The sequence below is a fragment of the Nyctibius grandis genome, chromosome 6, assembly GCF_013368605.1.
Source record: "Nyctibius grandis isolate bNycGra1 chromosome 6, bNycGra1.pri, whole genome shotgun sequence".
In the NCBI taxonomy this organism is placed as follows: Eukaryota; Metazoa; Chordata; class Aves; order Nyctibiiformes; family Nyctibiidae; genus Nyctibius; species Nyctibius grandis.
The window spans coordinates 24,599,187-24,616,098 of NC_090663.1; positions in this window are offsets into that span (position 1 = coordinate 24,599,187).

Below are 16,912 nucleotides of genomic sequence, written 5' to 3' on the forward strand. Positions count from 1 at the left end.
AAACAAGTCCCTTCAGACTAGGAAGGGAGGAGGAGGTGTGCTGCACTGACCTGAGCCTGGGGGAAAGGGAAGAAAGGCATCTCCTTAAGTGTTTAAGTGACTTCTTTTTCTCTTCAATACCCAAATAATACATTAAAAGTTTGCTAACTCCCAATAAATTAAATTACCTGAAACTCCATGAATTGAGGCTAGTTTTCACACCGGATTTCACAGGAGGGCGGGGGGAAGTATGGAAGACGGCATGTTGAATAAATGTAATCACTGAGCAAATCTTTACCCTCTTATATTTTCCTCTCTATTCCTGTATAGAATTCACAATAATTTTGTAAAGAATTAAATGCATTCCTTTGTTTATTACAGTTTTTCTTTTCTTTTCCCCCTCATAAAACATTGTCTAAGTGGTTTGTAGTCTCTTTAACAGATGTATGCTATTTGCATCGACAACATAACATTATTTATATGAACTAATATAAAAACATGGAAACACATTGTCTACTGGAATTCTTATATCATCTTTTGTTACATTAATATATGCATTTTACCTTTAAATACCAATATAAAAAAGCAATATGAAAGAAAAAAAACAGAATACAACCAAATAAAATATAAAGGAATTACAAATACAAAATTGTGATTAAAAAAATTTAGAGATGCTCATGCGTGCAAAGGGAAAAAGAGAAATGTGGGTATGTATTTCAGAACTATTCAAGGATACTCATTTATTTTCCTTGCAGGATACCTTAGGTTGAGTATGCAGTCCTTAGAAAGTAAGACTGACTGAATTCCCTGATAATCTTATCAAGTACAGACCATATATATATATTTGATTTATGCATATTTAATCCATGATAGCCAAATTATTTGAATTGTAAGTAATTTATATGTTAATAAGTAAACTATATTTTATTATGTATTATATATAAATTTTATTTTATATAATATACATTATATATCTAATATATGTATGTATATATGAAATAACTATCCAGGGTAGCCAAATTTTAATGTTATACCAAAAATATTGGTATAATATAAAAAATGGCTACCTTGGATAATTATAATTTTGACTTCCATAAGTCATGATTTTCTTACTCTGAAGTTAAACATTTCATGAGGTATTCCAGGAATTTAGATTCTGAGAGAATTTAATGCTTTGGCCAATCATACAGAAGGTTAGTCTTAGAAAGTTAATATCAGTATAGTCAGAGCTCAAATTTTCTGACTCTCAAGCATTTTACTAAGTTTCTAATTTGCCATGGAAATAGATTGTTTACTTTTCATCAGTCTGAGATGCCTATAGAAAACATTTTGCTGACATTCTGTACCTTTGCCTGGTAAAGAGCTTATGAAGCCAGCTACTTCATCATTTGTTACATTTGGGGTGGTAGGCCATGACTGGAGCATGGTGTACTTAGCATTACTTATTTGATAACTAACGCTGACTGACAGATTGAAGTAGTGAGAGCTCTATGTAAGTGATTTGTTTATCAGCTAGGGCTGAGGCTGAGACTAAACAAAGACAAAGATGGTTCTGGACATCCATCCTTCTTAGTTAAACTCCCCTGAAACTTGACAAAGAAAATTAACTTGAATGTTCTTCCCAATTCCTACCTCACTCACTAGTGTACTGTGTCTGTCTGGGGTGGAGTCGACTTTCTTCATAGCAGCCCTTACGGTGTTGTGCTTTGGATCTGTGGCTAAAATAGTGTTGAAATACCCCAGTGCTTCAGCCATTGCTGAAGAGTGCTTGCACAGCATTGGCTTTTCACCACCACCACTCTTTTCAGTGAGTAGGCTGGGGAGGTTGGGAGGAAACGTAGCCAGGACAACTGACCCAAATTGACCAAAGGGATATTCCATGCTACATGACATCATGCTCAGCCATAAAAGCTCAGGGAAAGAAGGAGGAAGGGGGTACATTTATGGGTATGTCATTTGTCTTCCCAAGCAACTGTTATGCATGCTGTGGCCCTGCTTTCCAGGAAGTGGCACATCTTCCTGCTGATGGGAAAGAGTGAAGGAATTCCTCTTTTTGCTTTGCTTGTGCACACAGCTTTTGCTTTTGTTATTAAACTGACTTTATCTCGGTCCCTGAGTCTTCGTGCTTTCCTTGTATTTCCTCCTTGGCCTGCAGGACAGAGGAGTGAGCAAGAAGATGAGTGGGTGTTTGGCTGTTGGTTGGAGTCAACCCACCACAGACAGTGTATACACACTGCTTATTTTAGACACTTTAGCTAATCATAACAACTGCTATGTAGCTATTGAAGGAGAGGTTGCGTCACACTTTCACTTACATTAGTGACACATGGTTTATATTTTCCCTGTGTGGGTTACTTTCATTTTTACGTAGCTGTGCTTATACTTGAGCATTTTACATTAGTGATATCCAGCTATAGACCAGACTGTATCTTTATCTGGATAATTATAGAGTTACACTTCTTACAGTAGCTACTCAGAGTAGCTCACATACTTTTTAAAAATCAGAATGCTTTATGAGTTTTAACTGCAGGAAAGTCTTCAGAAGTAGGGAAAATTTCATGTTTTGCTGAGAAAGGCAAAAACATTTCTCATTTTTAAATAATTCTGTGGTTTAAAGTTAAAGAAAAGTATATTAAACTGGTGAAGCCATAAGAAAGAAACTTCACCAATATAATTGCAAAATACTTTTTGGTTCACCTGCTGTGATTGACTAAAATCCCCCTGTACCAGATGTATTAGTATTCCAAAATGTATCAGTATTAACAGAGGAATTCTACATACTGAGAACTTCATGAGCTCCATGGTGTGATAAAGATTTGTTTTCCTTTAATTTAATGGTTCTATTTACTAAATATTTGCATATTTCCTTTGCTTTTTGGATGATGAAAAATTGGACAATTTACAAGCTGAAAATAATGCATGCATCCCACATTTACATTTTTCCTTATTTACATAGGTTACTAAAACTATATGCTAAAAAAGCAGTAATCTTTTATAGCTTGACAGTCAGAGGACATAAAATGGCAAAACTAAGGTTACATATACAAACTTTAACTCATTGTCTTCATGACTAGCCCATAATTAAATTACAAGCTATTGGGACTCAAATAATGGAATATAATATTCAGTCCTTATTTCCAAAACTCTGTGCGTGTGTGCACAGCATCTGATCCCTGAGAGAAGAGTTGTACTCAATCAAATTCCAGTATTAACATGGTCATCAAATAATTTGGACTGAGACTGGGAAACCTTAAAGTGTTTAGTTTTACTAGGGGTATATCTATTCAGTGCTTAGATCATCCCCAGTGCTGAAGTGGGATGAGATTAGTTTATGGCCATGGAGTCTAAACTGATGTTTGATCTAATAGACGTTAGATAGCAATACAAAAATAATGCCAATATGCTTAGATAGAAAAGGATTTAATCTAACTCATATGTATCATAAATTTCAAGTCATCCTTACTGGGGGGCAATGGTAGCAGAAACTAACTAATAGAAAACAAACTTTTTTCCAGAAATACAGATTCTGGTGAGTTTTTTCAGTTAAACTGTGCCTTGAAAACTGAAAAAGTTTTTACAGGTGTTGATTTAGTCTATAAAAGTTAGACCAAGGTAATTTTGTTTTCTATTGCTCATGGCTTGGGGAACTTTAATACCAATGCAAAAATAACTGTTAAAAATGTCCATTCTTGTATTAGTAGTCTATTGCTGATGGCTTTATGCATTTTAAAGAGATTTCTGCACTGATTTTTTTTTTTTTTACCTGTGGTATTTGGAGAGTTTAATAGTACACAGGCATATTTTATTTAATGAATTTTAAAGAATTATCTATGTTGACTCAAAACCTCAAATGTAGTTTATGCTTTCTGTAATAATGATAAGGATGAGGATAGTAGCAGCAGAGGTTTTACCACCGTGAACAGGAAAAAATGTCCTAAAAGTACCAGAAAGTAATTTAAAGATTCCTATCTTTCAACCATTTTTGTTTATATTTTTTATTATTGTGTTTTCTACTTTGTATATGATCTTTTATAGAGGTTGCAACCATGCTACCACCAACAGTCTCTGAAGCTAGAACAACATGCAAAGTAACAACACACATCTTCTGGAATTCAGCATAGAGAGAATCTTTTGTCTGAAATAGCAAAACCTACACATACGAAGACATGTTTGGGGTTTTTTTATGTGCTCCAGCATTATAAGAATCAAATCTTCTGTATCTAAAAAATAGTGAATGTTACCAGAGTTATAAACTCCATCAGAAAACATGTCTTTTTCTAAGAAAAAAATATTATACTTTAAAACTCCAAAATGCTATTTCTTCTTAGATGTACTTCCACAAACACATTCTAGCATTCACATTTAAGAAAAATACTGAAGACTGGAATTTGTTCTACACAGAAAACATCTTTAGAAAAATCCTAATTCATGTTTCTTCTCATTGAGTTAGTAGTTTGTGAAGTGTTTGAAATTATTAACTCCTTGTTATATATGTTTTTGCAAATATTGAATTAAGATGATATAGTTATTTCCAAACTGAATTAAGTAGTAAATTTTGCAAACTTCTCCTATCTTATATTCCTTGTACTGTTCAAAGCGAAAACTTCTGTGACTCCATATTGCACATTCTAGAAAGCTGGAAAGAAATTATATAATAAGAATCATGTAGAAAGAGATGATATTCCAAGTCCTTATCACAGTGCTGAGTGATGACAGGGTCAGAACAGTGGGCAAAAAAAAAGAGACTTCTGTAAGAGTTGTGTAAAGTAATTTTATTTAATGTTCATAATTTTGGACTAACACACTGTCTTGTGCATCAGTATCCAACTTTAAAAAGTGCAATATACTCTCAAATTGGTGTTGCAATCATATTGCATTGATCAAGTACACGTGGGGAATGACTCTCTGCTACAAGTCACTGTAGAATGTTCATTGTAGACAACGTAGGCAGTATGGAGAGACTTCTTTCCAAGTCGTACTGTATTCTTACCTTCTTGTACTGTGTTCCATAGCTTTTACAATGGAAAATTAAAGCAAAAGCAAATTACTATTTCAAATATATTATAATTCTAAATAGGTTAATATTAGAGTTCTGTGCATTATGCAAAATAACCTCATGTTCATGTATATGAGTTCAGAAAAATTAAAACTCGGATTCTCAGATGTGGATAAATACTAGAGGTAGCTTTTCTGCTACATTTTATTTTAGAAGACTAGATAGTGGAAGTTGTTTTTGTCTATGAAATGTTCAGTCATTCAGAGACTCATAGAAATCACACTGCAAATATATCTTAAATGTTGGAATTTTGCTGATATTTGAGGCCAAGTGTTAAAACGTAATACAATATTTTACTAAAACAAATACGTACATAAAAGAGTTAAGAGAAGCTGATCATTTACTTAGCACATAAGTAATCAAACAGAGGCTGGAAAACTTCATCTTAATTTCAACTGGTATCAGATGAGTTACCCATTTGTTCTTATCTCTTGTTGCTTCTGGTGCCATTTTAACCTAACTGCAGTTTAAGAAGTAGTTCTAAAAGACTGAAGAATATAATATTTAATTTCATTTCTTTTTCACTATATGAAGTTCATACATTTTGAAACTGAATTGCATTTCATTTCTGGGCTGAACCTTACAGTCCCTGGGAGTTATGCATAATCATGTTTAATCCTTTCCACTGCTGACTCAGTACTTTGTCAGTGTGGAGAGAGAGCTGCTTCTCCTGAGTTTATTCTCCAGTCTTCACATCTTTAACAAGTGCAGGTGGATAATCTATATTTCAAAGAAAGATGACCTTTGCTTGATTTAAATGGAATCTTTCTTTCAATATCTGAAATGAGAAAGTGATTAAAGTTTTGCTTGATAGGTGAGATGTATTTTAGGAGCAGATAAGCTTAAAGGTCAGACACTGTCAAATGAAGGATTTTGACTTTTTAATATTTAAATACTTCATAAGAATCATGGTTTATGCATGTCTGGCACTCTTTTTAAGTTCTAAAATAAAATTGCTCTGCATTTTCATAAGATTCACCTTTCAATGTTGGATATATTTTGATGTTATTGGGTGAACAATTACTTTGCAGCATTTGGTCTTCCTGCTTCATCTGAGACAGGAAGTTTTCCTGGCCTTTCTGTCAAATAATTTTAAAATAACATCACAAAATAATAAAGTAACACCTGAATTAAAACACCAGCTCTTCTTTCTGAATGTCTTTTATACCTACTGATTACTTAAACTCAGGAATTTTTAATATAAATAATAAATTACTGTCAAACATAAAGTGTAACTTTTGTTTCATAAAGAGGGTACTATTTTTAGAACTGTGGCTTGTGTTTTTTTCAACACATTACACTGTTTTGAGTGTACAACATGAGATTAACAGAGGTCATCTGGGTTATGAAACCAAGTTTTGTGGAATCACGAGCAAGTAACTAGTAGTTTTTAACCTACATAATGTAAGACACCACAGAATATCCAGACTCTTTAAAGATAAAAGATTAAAAAAAAAAAACTAGTGATGTTTTCCTTAGTGTCATAGTATTCTAAATTTATAGGGCATTGCCTAAGATTATGTCTGGAGGATGCTAGAAAGTAAGAAATCCACTTTTCTTACCATTTATCAGTCCACACTTTTATTTTTACTTTTAATCTGTAGCAATTTTATCTAATCTAAGGTAGGGTAATTCATAGTTCTTTCTGATGTTTGTAACTGGTGAAAACTAAAGGAAAATTTATCACCAAACACCTGAACAACATTTTTAGTGATACAAATAAACAATTTGTCTTTCTTCCTTCATGCTGAATTACTATCATACATGTCAGAGTAAGTATATATGCATTTTTAAAGGATTAAGACAGAAAAAAGAATTGAAAGAATTTGACAGAAAAAGAAGTATGATTAACGTATAATGTGCTGACAACTCAAAGACCAGATTTCCCTTAAACTGAGAAAGAGCAACAATTTTTGAAGCTTAATTTGCCCTTTTCTACCCCTTCCAAAAAGGATCATATTAATCAGTCTCCATAGCTATTAACCTCACTACATGTTTCTTCAAGTAATCTAAGTTTTCCTCTCTACATTAGTAACAGAAACAATAAATTATAGATTTATTTTGGACTTAAAGGAGAAGTTTTGCTCCTGGCTACTCACTTGGAGTTCAGTACTTGATAAAATTGATATCTTAAGGGTAAATACCTGGGCAGGGGGGGGGGGGGGGAAATTAGTGGCTTTGTTTTGTCAGCCATTTGCTATCTTCTGGATTTTGTCATACCTTCTTAACCTCCTATATCCCAAGGACAGGAAAAATCCCACTAAGATAATTTTATGTTCTCTGAGTATTTTCCCAGGTTAGGTAAAATTTATCCTTGGTCCACATCAAGAAAAGAATCTGAACTCATACTCTGAATGCAAAGTTTTTTTCTTTCTGCCACCAGGTTTCTTTTCAACTGTAGGAGAATACCATAAATAGCAAGTCCCATGAGACCAGTAATAGTAATTTCACCTAGTGTAAAATGTTGAAAACTTGATGTCAAAACAAAGTCATAACTTTGAACAGTTAACTTCTGCACAATTAAAAATTTTAATGGATCTCTAATTCAGTCATTTCCCATATGGTCTATTCAATTAACCCTTAACAAAAGGGATCAGCACTTCAGAGACCCAAATAAACAGAGAAGGAAACAGTATCTGTGTAAACTGTTTTCAAATATGTTAAAAATTGCCTACATATCTAGTTCAAACTTAGCTAATGAACTTTGTTTTCAATTCTGAACTTACATTCAAAGAGTAACACTAAAGCAGCTGCCCTTCAGATGGCAGGCTGAGAATGGCACTCTGGTCACCTGAGAGAACATCATGCTCTAAAGAGGGGAAAATGTGCTCATGCATGATGTCTGAATTCTATTTATTCCTGTGTGAAAGCACAGATAACACTCTTTATCCATTTTTTCCCCTGACTGCAGGTTAGTAAAGAGCTTTTAGTTTCCTCGTAAAAATTGGACTTGCTAAATTAGTAGCATTGATAATAATCTGCATTTCAGGGCTCCTCTAAAACTACAACATTACACAGAAATAGAAGACAGGGAAACATGTTTCAAGTGGGGTACTTCAGAAACGTTCATGAAACTATGCTAAAACATGAAATTACACTAAACCATCCTTGCCTGATTTTTTACACATGGGAACCAAGAGCTTTTGCACTCTAAGAAAAATGTTCTTAAAGAGCTGTCCACTCTCTTTTGCTCCTTTATCACCTGAGGGCAGTTTTCCAGGGGATCTGTCTCCATTTTACCTGAGTCCAAATGCTAAACTACAGCCAGCTGTTCTATCAACCAGTGACTGCTTCTCAGATGAGAAGGGGAATTGTGAAAAGGAAAGGAGACCCATAGGTTGAAATGGAAACAAGTTTAATAAAATAACAAAACTAATATTGATAGTAATAATAAGGACACAGAGTTATACTCATCCCAATGAATGCTGGATGTCAAACACTGCACAACTGCCACAACAGGAGAGCAGGTCTCAGTAGCAGAATGATGGGCAAGTCCCTCCAGGGATGGTAACCACTGGGAAGGAGGTGTATCCTTAGCAAACTTCCCAATTTATAATGAGTGTGACGTTTATGATGTGGAATACACCTGTGGGCCAGCTTGGCTCAGTTGCCCTGGCTTTTGCTCCTCCTAGCTTAAGCACCTGGCTAACTCAAAAACTACTAAAGGCCTTGATCACCATGGAAACCCACATACCATGGCTGGCCACAGACTAAAACAAAGTGTCGTATCACCTTTGTTCCCACTATATCTGGTGCTGCAGTCTTCTCAAAAATGCAGCTTTTCTGAACAGAGAATTGTTTCTATAATTCTATCCCAGAAAAACCATGACGGGTCTCACCCACAAATTCCCTAAACTGAAACTTCATTCTCCTAAAATTCAGAGTCCTGACTTTGCTTTTCACCTGGTCTCCCTGAAATACATCAAAGCATGACAATTCAGAAGATAGAACCTTTATGTCTAGAGAAATATTTTTTTTTAAGTCGTGTGGAGACCATCATTCCTTATTAGCCATCAGTTTCCATATACCTACAGGGAAAAATTAGTAGAAAACACATTAATTTGGGGGTTTTGTCTCTTCTTCAATACAGATATTAGCCAAGATGAACTGCCCAACTGAAGTACAGCTTAACTAGTTTAACAGTAACCACTAATACAACAGTTACTGAAAGGGAGCAAATATTTTTGTGTCTCTTAAAATAATAGGAAACCATTATGTAGGCAGGCAATTATCCAAAATTAAGTATGGCATATATTGTGTCAGGTTTTATGATCAGAAGTAGATAAAACTATTTATTTATTGTAGATTGTACTCTTCTGAAGTAGGTCTGCATATTAAACATTTTTCTACTATTGTATTAATATTTCTAGTTTTCTGTTTCCTTTTCATTCTGTTTTACTACGAAGAACTAAGCCCATTTCTAACACTTTTGGCTGAAATTTTTGCTTGAATGTGGAGAACTCAAAAAACCTTTCTTGTTTTTGGACACAAATTTGAACTTTGTCTTCCTATTTTTCAAAGCAGTTTTCTAAACTTCAGATTATAGTTCTTCTGAGTTGATGTTCTCTTAATCCTTCCTGCTGTCATCTTCTGTTTTATATTTATTCAGATACTAAGACAGAGCTACAGTATATGTGTGATTTTATATTGTGGTGGCTAGGAAAAAAAATGCTTGTCATCCCTTTGAAAATCGGAAGTCTGGTAAATTTCATAAAAAGTGGTAGCTATTAGAGGAGATCCTGAGAGATGTAAAAAGCTTCAGTGTATCCTATAGCTTTGTGGTCAGAGAATGCAGGAAATAGGGCAAGAGAAGTGCACAAATTCAATTGTTACTTTGTTATTGTTACTTTATTTGTTGTCATTTTAATTTTAATTTTTTTGTGTGCATGTAATATGGACTTATGAACTGTCTTTTCTTAGGCTAATGAATTAAATATTTAAGTCTATCCTCTTGTGCTTATTTGAAGTAAGTGAACATGTGAACAGTGCAGTAATAGAGATTATTATAATGTCTCTTTTTGTAATGATTGTGAAAATTGTCACAATGTTCAAGGACAACTGCGAAGAATAGATACAAAGTTGTTGAAAGTTTCACAAATATATTTGTGGTATTTTCACTGATTAGCCAACTGGTATTTTTAAAAAAAAAATAATGTTGGATTTTTTTCTCTTTTCTATCCTTATCTCTTTGAACTATTTTACTAACTTATTTCAAGGGACAGAATAAGTAAACTGTGGCTTAAAATCAGTAGCAATATCACTTAAAATTGCAGTATATTTAAGACAAGCTTATGGTATTCAAGGATCATAATGCTGCAGATATTACAGGGTTCTTGATGTTTTTGTGCCTCCTTTTGCATTTTTCCCTAGATTTATTCCAAAATGCTCATATGTAGTACATATTCAGTGAAAGCATTCATGAATAACTAGAATAGACCAGGGAGCACTTACCTCTTTGAGAATTTTTACTTTACATGTTCTACTCTACGGCGAGGTCTTTCACAAAATTCTGTCTGTATAATAATTTTACTATTATAATTATACAGTCATCAATTAACATTAACGATATGGTTACCTATCTAATATATTTTCTTCTAAATCATGCAGATTTTGACAGTTTCTATGTTGTTTAGTCTTGGAAACATTTACTTGTGAATATTATTTTACTTTTCCTTTTTAACGCCTTTTTAAATAATAAAGGAAATATTTTCTGAACATGACAAGGCCTTACTAAAATTAATGGTTACTGTTACATTTTATTTATTTTTCTGCGAGGGATTCAACATATGTATAGGGGAAAAAGAAGGGCATTTGTGTTTTGGGCAACATGACTTCAAATTACTCCAATCAGAAAGTCTGCAATTAACAAATATATTTCTTTTGAAATGATCACAGCTGGCAAATTAACATAGGAAGTTTTGAGGCTGCTTGACTGTCTAAGTTCATCATGCATTTTTTTTTTTGAGGAAACCAGTACACAATCTTATATTCTTGGCTGTCAGGATTAAACCTTTCTGTTTATCATAGCTTTTAATTAATAGTTACAAATAAGTATATAATTGTCTTTAAATATATAGTACTATGTAATCATAATTCATGCCATAAACTTAGTAACTTAATATATTCTTCTATAAAATAAGATGACTTCCTGACACTGCTGGTGAGTGAGCCAACTAGGGAACGTGCCCCGTTGGACCTGTTGTTTGTGAACAGAGAAGGACGTGTCGGTGATGTGATGGTTGGAGGCCATCTTGGGCAAAGTGATCATGAAATGATAGACTTTTCGATTCTTGTAGAAGTAAGGAGAGGGGTCAGCAGAACTACTACCTGGAACTTCTGGAGGGCAGACTTTGGCCTGTTTAGGAGCCCGGGTGACAGTGTCCCTTGGGAGGCAGTCCTGAAGGGCAGAGGAGTCCAGGAAGGCTGGACACTCTTCAAGAAAGTAATCTTAAAGGCACAAGAGCAGGCCACCCCCATGTGCCAAAAGACGAGCTGGTGGTGAAGAAGACCAGCCCGGCTTAACAGAGAGTTTTGGCTGGAACTCAGGAAAAAAAAGAGAGTTTATGACCTATGGAAGAAGGGGCAGGCGACTCAGGAGGATTACAAGGATGTCGTGAGGCTATGTAGGGATAAAACTAGAAGGGCCAAAGCCCAGCTAGAACTTAATCTGGCTACTGCTGTAAAAGACAATAAAAAATGTTTCTATAAGTATATTATCAACAAAAGGAGGGCTAAGGAGAATCTCCATTCTTTATGGGATGCAGGGGGAAACATAGTGACAAAGGTTGAGGAAAAGGCTGAGGTGTTTAATGCCTTCTTTGACTCAGTCTTCAGTAGTAAGACCAGTTGATCTCTGGGTACCCAGCCCACTGAGCTAGAAGGCAGGGACTGAGAGTAGAATGAAGCCCCCATAATCCAAGGGGAAATGGTTAGTGACCTGCTACACCACTTAGGTACACACAAGTCTATGGGGCTGGATGGGATCCACCCAAGGGTACTGAGAGAGCTGGCAGAAGTGCTCACCAAGCCACTTTCCATCATTTATCAGCAGTCCTGGCTAACCAGGCAGGTCCCAGTTGACTGGAAGTTAGCAAATGTAACACCCATCTACAATAAGGACCAGAAGGAGGATCAGGGGAACGACAGGCCTGTCAGTCTGACCTTGGTGCTGGGGAAGATTATGGAGCAGATCATCCTGAGTGCCATCATGGGGCACGTACAGGACAACCAGGCAATCAGGCCCAGTCAGCATGGGCTTATGAAAGGCAAGTCTTGCTTGACTAAGCTGATCTCCTTCTATGACAAGATGACCCACTCAGTGGATGAGGGGAAGGCTGTGGATGTTGTCTACCTAGACTTTAATAAAGCCTTTGACACTGTTTCCCTCTTCATTCTCCTGGAGAAACTGGCAGCTCATGCTGTGGACGGGCGTATGCTTTGCTGGGTAAAAAACTGGCTGGATGGCTGAGCCTGAAGAGTTGTGATGAATGGAGTTAAATCCAGTTGGTGGCTGGTCACAAGTGGTGTTCCCCAGGGCTCAGTATTAGGGACAGTTCTGTTTAATAACTTTATCAATGATCTGGACAAGGGGATCAGTACCCTCAGTAAGTTCACAGAGGACAAGTAGTTGTGTGGGAGTGTTGATCTGCATGAGGGTAGGAAGGCTCTGCAGAGGGATCTTGACAGACTGGACCGATGGGCTGAGGCCAATTGTATGAGATTCAACAAGGCTAAGCGTTGGGTCCTGCACTCAGGGCACAACAACCCCATGCACCACTACAGGCTTGGGGAAGAGTGACTGGAAAGCTGCCTGGCGGAAAGAGACCTGGGGGCATTGGCTGGTAGCCAGCTGAATAAGAGCCAGCATTGTGCCCAGGTGGCCAAGAAGGCCAACAGCATCCTGGCTTGTATCAGAAATAGTGTGGCCAGCAGGACTAGAGAAGTGATCGTCCCCCTGTACTGGGCACTGGTGACGCTGCACCTCGAATACCATGTTCAGTTTTGGGCCCCTCACAACAAGAAAGACATTGAGGTGCTGAGGTGAGTCCTAAGAAGAGCGACAAAGGTGGTGAAGGGTCTAGAGCACAAGTCTTATGAGAAGCAGCTGAGGGAACTGGGGTGGTTTAGTCTGGAAAGGAGGCTCAGGGGACACCTTATCGCTCTCTACAAGTACCTGAAAGGAGCTTGTAGCGAGGGGGGTGTCGGTCTCTTCTCCCAAGAAACAAGGGATAGGATGAGAGGAAACAGCCTCAAGTTTTGCCAGAGAAGGTTTAGATTGGATATTAGGAAAAATTTCTTCACGGAAAGGGTTGTCAAGCATTGGAAGTGGCTGTCCAGGGAAGTGGTTGAGTCACCATTCCTGGAGGTATTGAAAAGATATGTAGATGTGGTGCTTAGGGACATTGTTTAGTGCTGTACTTGCCAGTGCTAGGTTAACGGTTGGACTTGATGATCTTAAAGGTCCTTTCCAACCAAAACAATTCTATGATTCTATGATTCTAATATCCTGAAGAACAGAGGTAGAGGTTACATGCCCTTCCTTTTTTCTCATTTTAGTCTCTGACAGAGAATGTAAAGTAAGGAGAGATTCTCAATCACTCAAACTAAGCAGGATTGAAAAATACTGGGATACTTGTAATGATTAGCAGGAAGCTTTTTCTTCAGGGATAAAAGTGCCCAGAAGGGAGAGACTCAGCAGTGCCTGTGTGAGTCAGCAGTGACTGGGTGTGTCCCAGGGCAGGAGAGGCTCCTCCAGGGCAGGAGAGGCTGCAGTCGTTTGCAGCTCGTTGGGGAGGGCGCTGACTCCCTCCCAGTGCACAAGGAAGAACGATGGTCTCCACCCGGTGGAAGAAGACCAAAATGGATGTGGGAACCCAGACAGAGCTCCCACGGAAGGAGGCGATGGTGCAGGTCGCAGGCTGCAGGGAATGCTACAGCGTCTCTGTGGTGTCAGGGGGCTGTGTGCGCTGTGAGCAGGTAGATGATCTGCTTGGCCGAGCGGCACAGCTGCAAAGCCAGGTTGAAAGGCTTCAAGCCGAAGTAGAAAGGCTTAGGAGCATTCGGGAGGCTGAAATGGAGATAGACTGGTGGAGCCAGGCTCTGCCCTCCCTGCAACAAAAATGGGAGCACCTGCCGGAGAGCTCCCAGGATCGAGGGTCCCCTGTACTCTGCCCCTCTCAGGTGGAAAATGATAACCTAGAGGAGAGGAGTGAGTGGAGGCAAGTCTATGGCTGTGGCAAAAGGCAAGTGCCCTCCTTGCCTACCTTGCCTCCACAGGTGCCTCTGAGCAATAGATATGAAGCCCTAGTGGAATACAGCCCGTCCATTGGGGATGTGGTGGAGAGGCAACCTATATCAGAGGTCCCACCACAGTCAGAAAAACCTGACAGGCGTATAGCTACCTCCTCCACAAGGAAGAAGAGAAGAGTTTTAGTGGTTGGAGACTCCTTTCTAAAGGGATCTGAGGGCCCAATATGCAGAGCTGACCCCCATCACAGGGAGGTCTGCAGCCTACCTGGAGCCCGAATCAGGGATATCACCAGGCAACTCCCCAACCTGGTGAAGGCCACAGACTACTACCCCCTGCTGATCTTCCAGACAGGTGGGGAAGAAGCTGCATCCCGTAGTCTGAGGGGGATGAAGAAAGACTACAAGGCCCTAGGACGGTTGGTGAAAGAGTCTGGGGCGCAAGTTGTTTTCTCCTCCCTCCTTCCATTTTCAGGTGATGATGTGGGATGGAACAGTAGGATTCTCGCTATTAACGCCTGGCTACGAGACTGGTGCTACAGGCAGGGCTTTGGGTTCTTTGATAATGGCTGGTTTTATAAGGCAACAGGCGTGACAGTGGTACATGGGAAAGGTTTATGTCGTAGGGGCAAAAGGGTTCTGGGACAGGAATTAGCAGGGCTCATTCGGAGAGCTTTAAACTAGATTCGAAGGGGGATGGGGTGGTAGCTGGGCTTGCACCACTGGGGCAATGCTCTAGTGTTGAGGTAGACCAGGAGGCCCCCCATCCCCCTGGGGTGAAGTCAGGGGGTGAATCTGGGATGAAACCGCTGTGCCCAGCTCGCTCCCTGAAATGCCTGTACACCAATGCACGCAGCATGGGGAATAAGCAGGAGGAGTTAGAAATCCGTGTTCGGTCGGGGGGCTATGATCTAGTGGCAATTACAGAGACATGGTGGGACGCCTCGCATGACTGGAATGTGGTCATGGATGGCTATGTCCTGTTCAGGAAAGACAGGCCGCTAAGGAGAGGTGGTGGAGTTGCTCTTTATGTGAGTGAGCAGCTAGAATGTATTGAGTTCTGTCCAGAGGCGGATCAGGAGCGAGTTGAGAGTTTGTGGGTGCGAATTAAGGGGCAGGCTGGCAGGGGTGATACTGTTGTGGGTGTCTATTACAGGCCACCGGATCAGGATGAGGAGGGTGATGAGGCCTTCTACAGGCAGCTGAGAGCAGTCTCGCAATTACAGGGCCTGGTTGTTGTGGGGGATTTCAACTACCCTGATATTTGCTGGGAGGCCTACTCAGCCAGCCATCCTCAGTCCAGGAGGTTCCTCCAGTGCATTGATATAACTTTCTGATGCAAATGGTGGATGAGCCAACTAGGAGAGGAGCGCTGCTGGATCTTATCCTCACTAACAAGGAGGGTCTGGTTGAAGAGGTGAAGGTTGAGGGCAGCCTTGGTTGTAGCGACCATGAGATGGTAGAGTTCAGGATCTCATGTGGCAGGAACAGAATAGCTAGCAGAATCACAACCCTGAACTTCAGGAGGGCCAACTTTGGCCTTTTCAAGCAATTGCTAGGGGAAATCCCATGGGACAGGATACTAGAAGGTAAGGGGGCCCAAGATAGTTGGTTAGCGTTCAAGGACTGCTTCTTCCGAGCTCAAGATCAGAGCATCCCAGCAGGTAGGAAGTCAAGGAAGGGGACCAAGAGACCTGCATGGTTGAACAGGGAACTGCTGGGCAAACTCAAGTGGAAGAAGAAGGTGTACAGATCGTGGAAGGAGGGGCTGGCCACTTGGGAGGAATAGAAGTCTGTTGTCAGAGGATGTAGGGAGGCAACTAGGAAAGCTAAGGCCTCCTTGGAATTAAACCTGGCAAGAGAGGTCAAGGACAACAGAAAGGGCTTCTTCAAATACATTGCAGCTAAAACCCACACTAGAGGCAATGTAGGCCCACTGATGAATGAGGTGGGGGTCCTGGAGACAGAGGATAAAAAGAAGGCGGAGTTACTGAATGCCTTCTTTGCCTCTGTCTATACTGTTGGAGGCTGTCCTGAGGAGCCCTGGACCCCTGCGGCCTCAGAAGAAGTCAGGATAGAGGAGGAATCTGTCTTGGTAGATGAGGGCTGGGTCAGGGACCAATTAAGCAACCTGGACATCCATAAATCCATGGGCCCTGATGGGATGCACCCACGAGTGCTGAGGGAGCTGGCGGAAGTCATTGCTAGGCCACTCTCCATCATCTTTGCTAAGTCGTGGGCAACAGGAGAGGTGCCTGAGGACTGGAGGAAAGCGAATGTCACTCCAGTCTTCAAAAAGGGCAGGAAGGAGGACCCGGGTAACTATAGACCGGTCAGCCTCACCTCCATCCCCGGAAAGGTGATGGAACAACTTGTCCTTGGTGCTGTCTCTAGGCACATCAAGGATAGGGGGATCATTAGGGGCACTCAGCATGGCTTCACCAAGGGGAAGTCTTGCTCAACCAACTTGATAGCCTTTTATGAGGATGTTACCCGGTGGATAGATGATGGTAAAGCTGTGGATGTGGTCTATCTCGATTTCAGTAAAGCGTTTGACACGGTCTCCCACAGCATCCTCGCAGCTAAACTGGGGAAGTGTGGTCTGGATGATCGGGTAGTGAGGTGGATTGT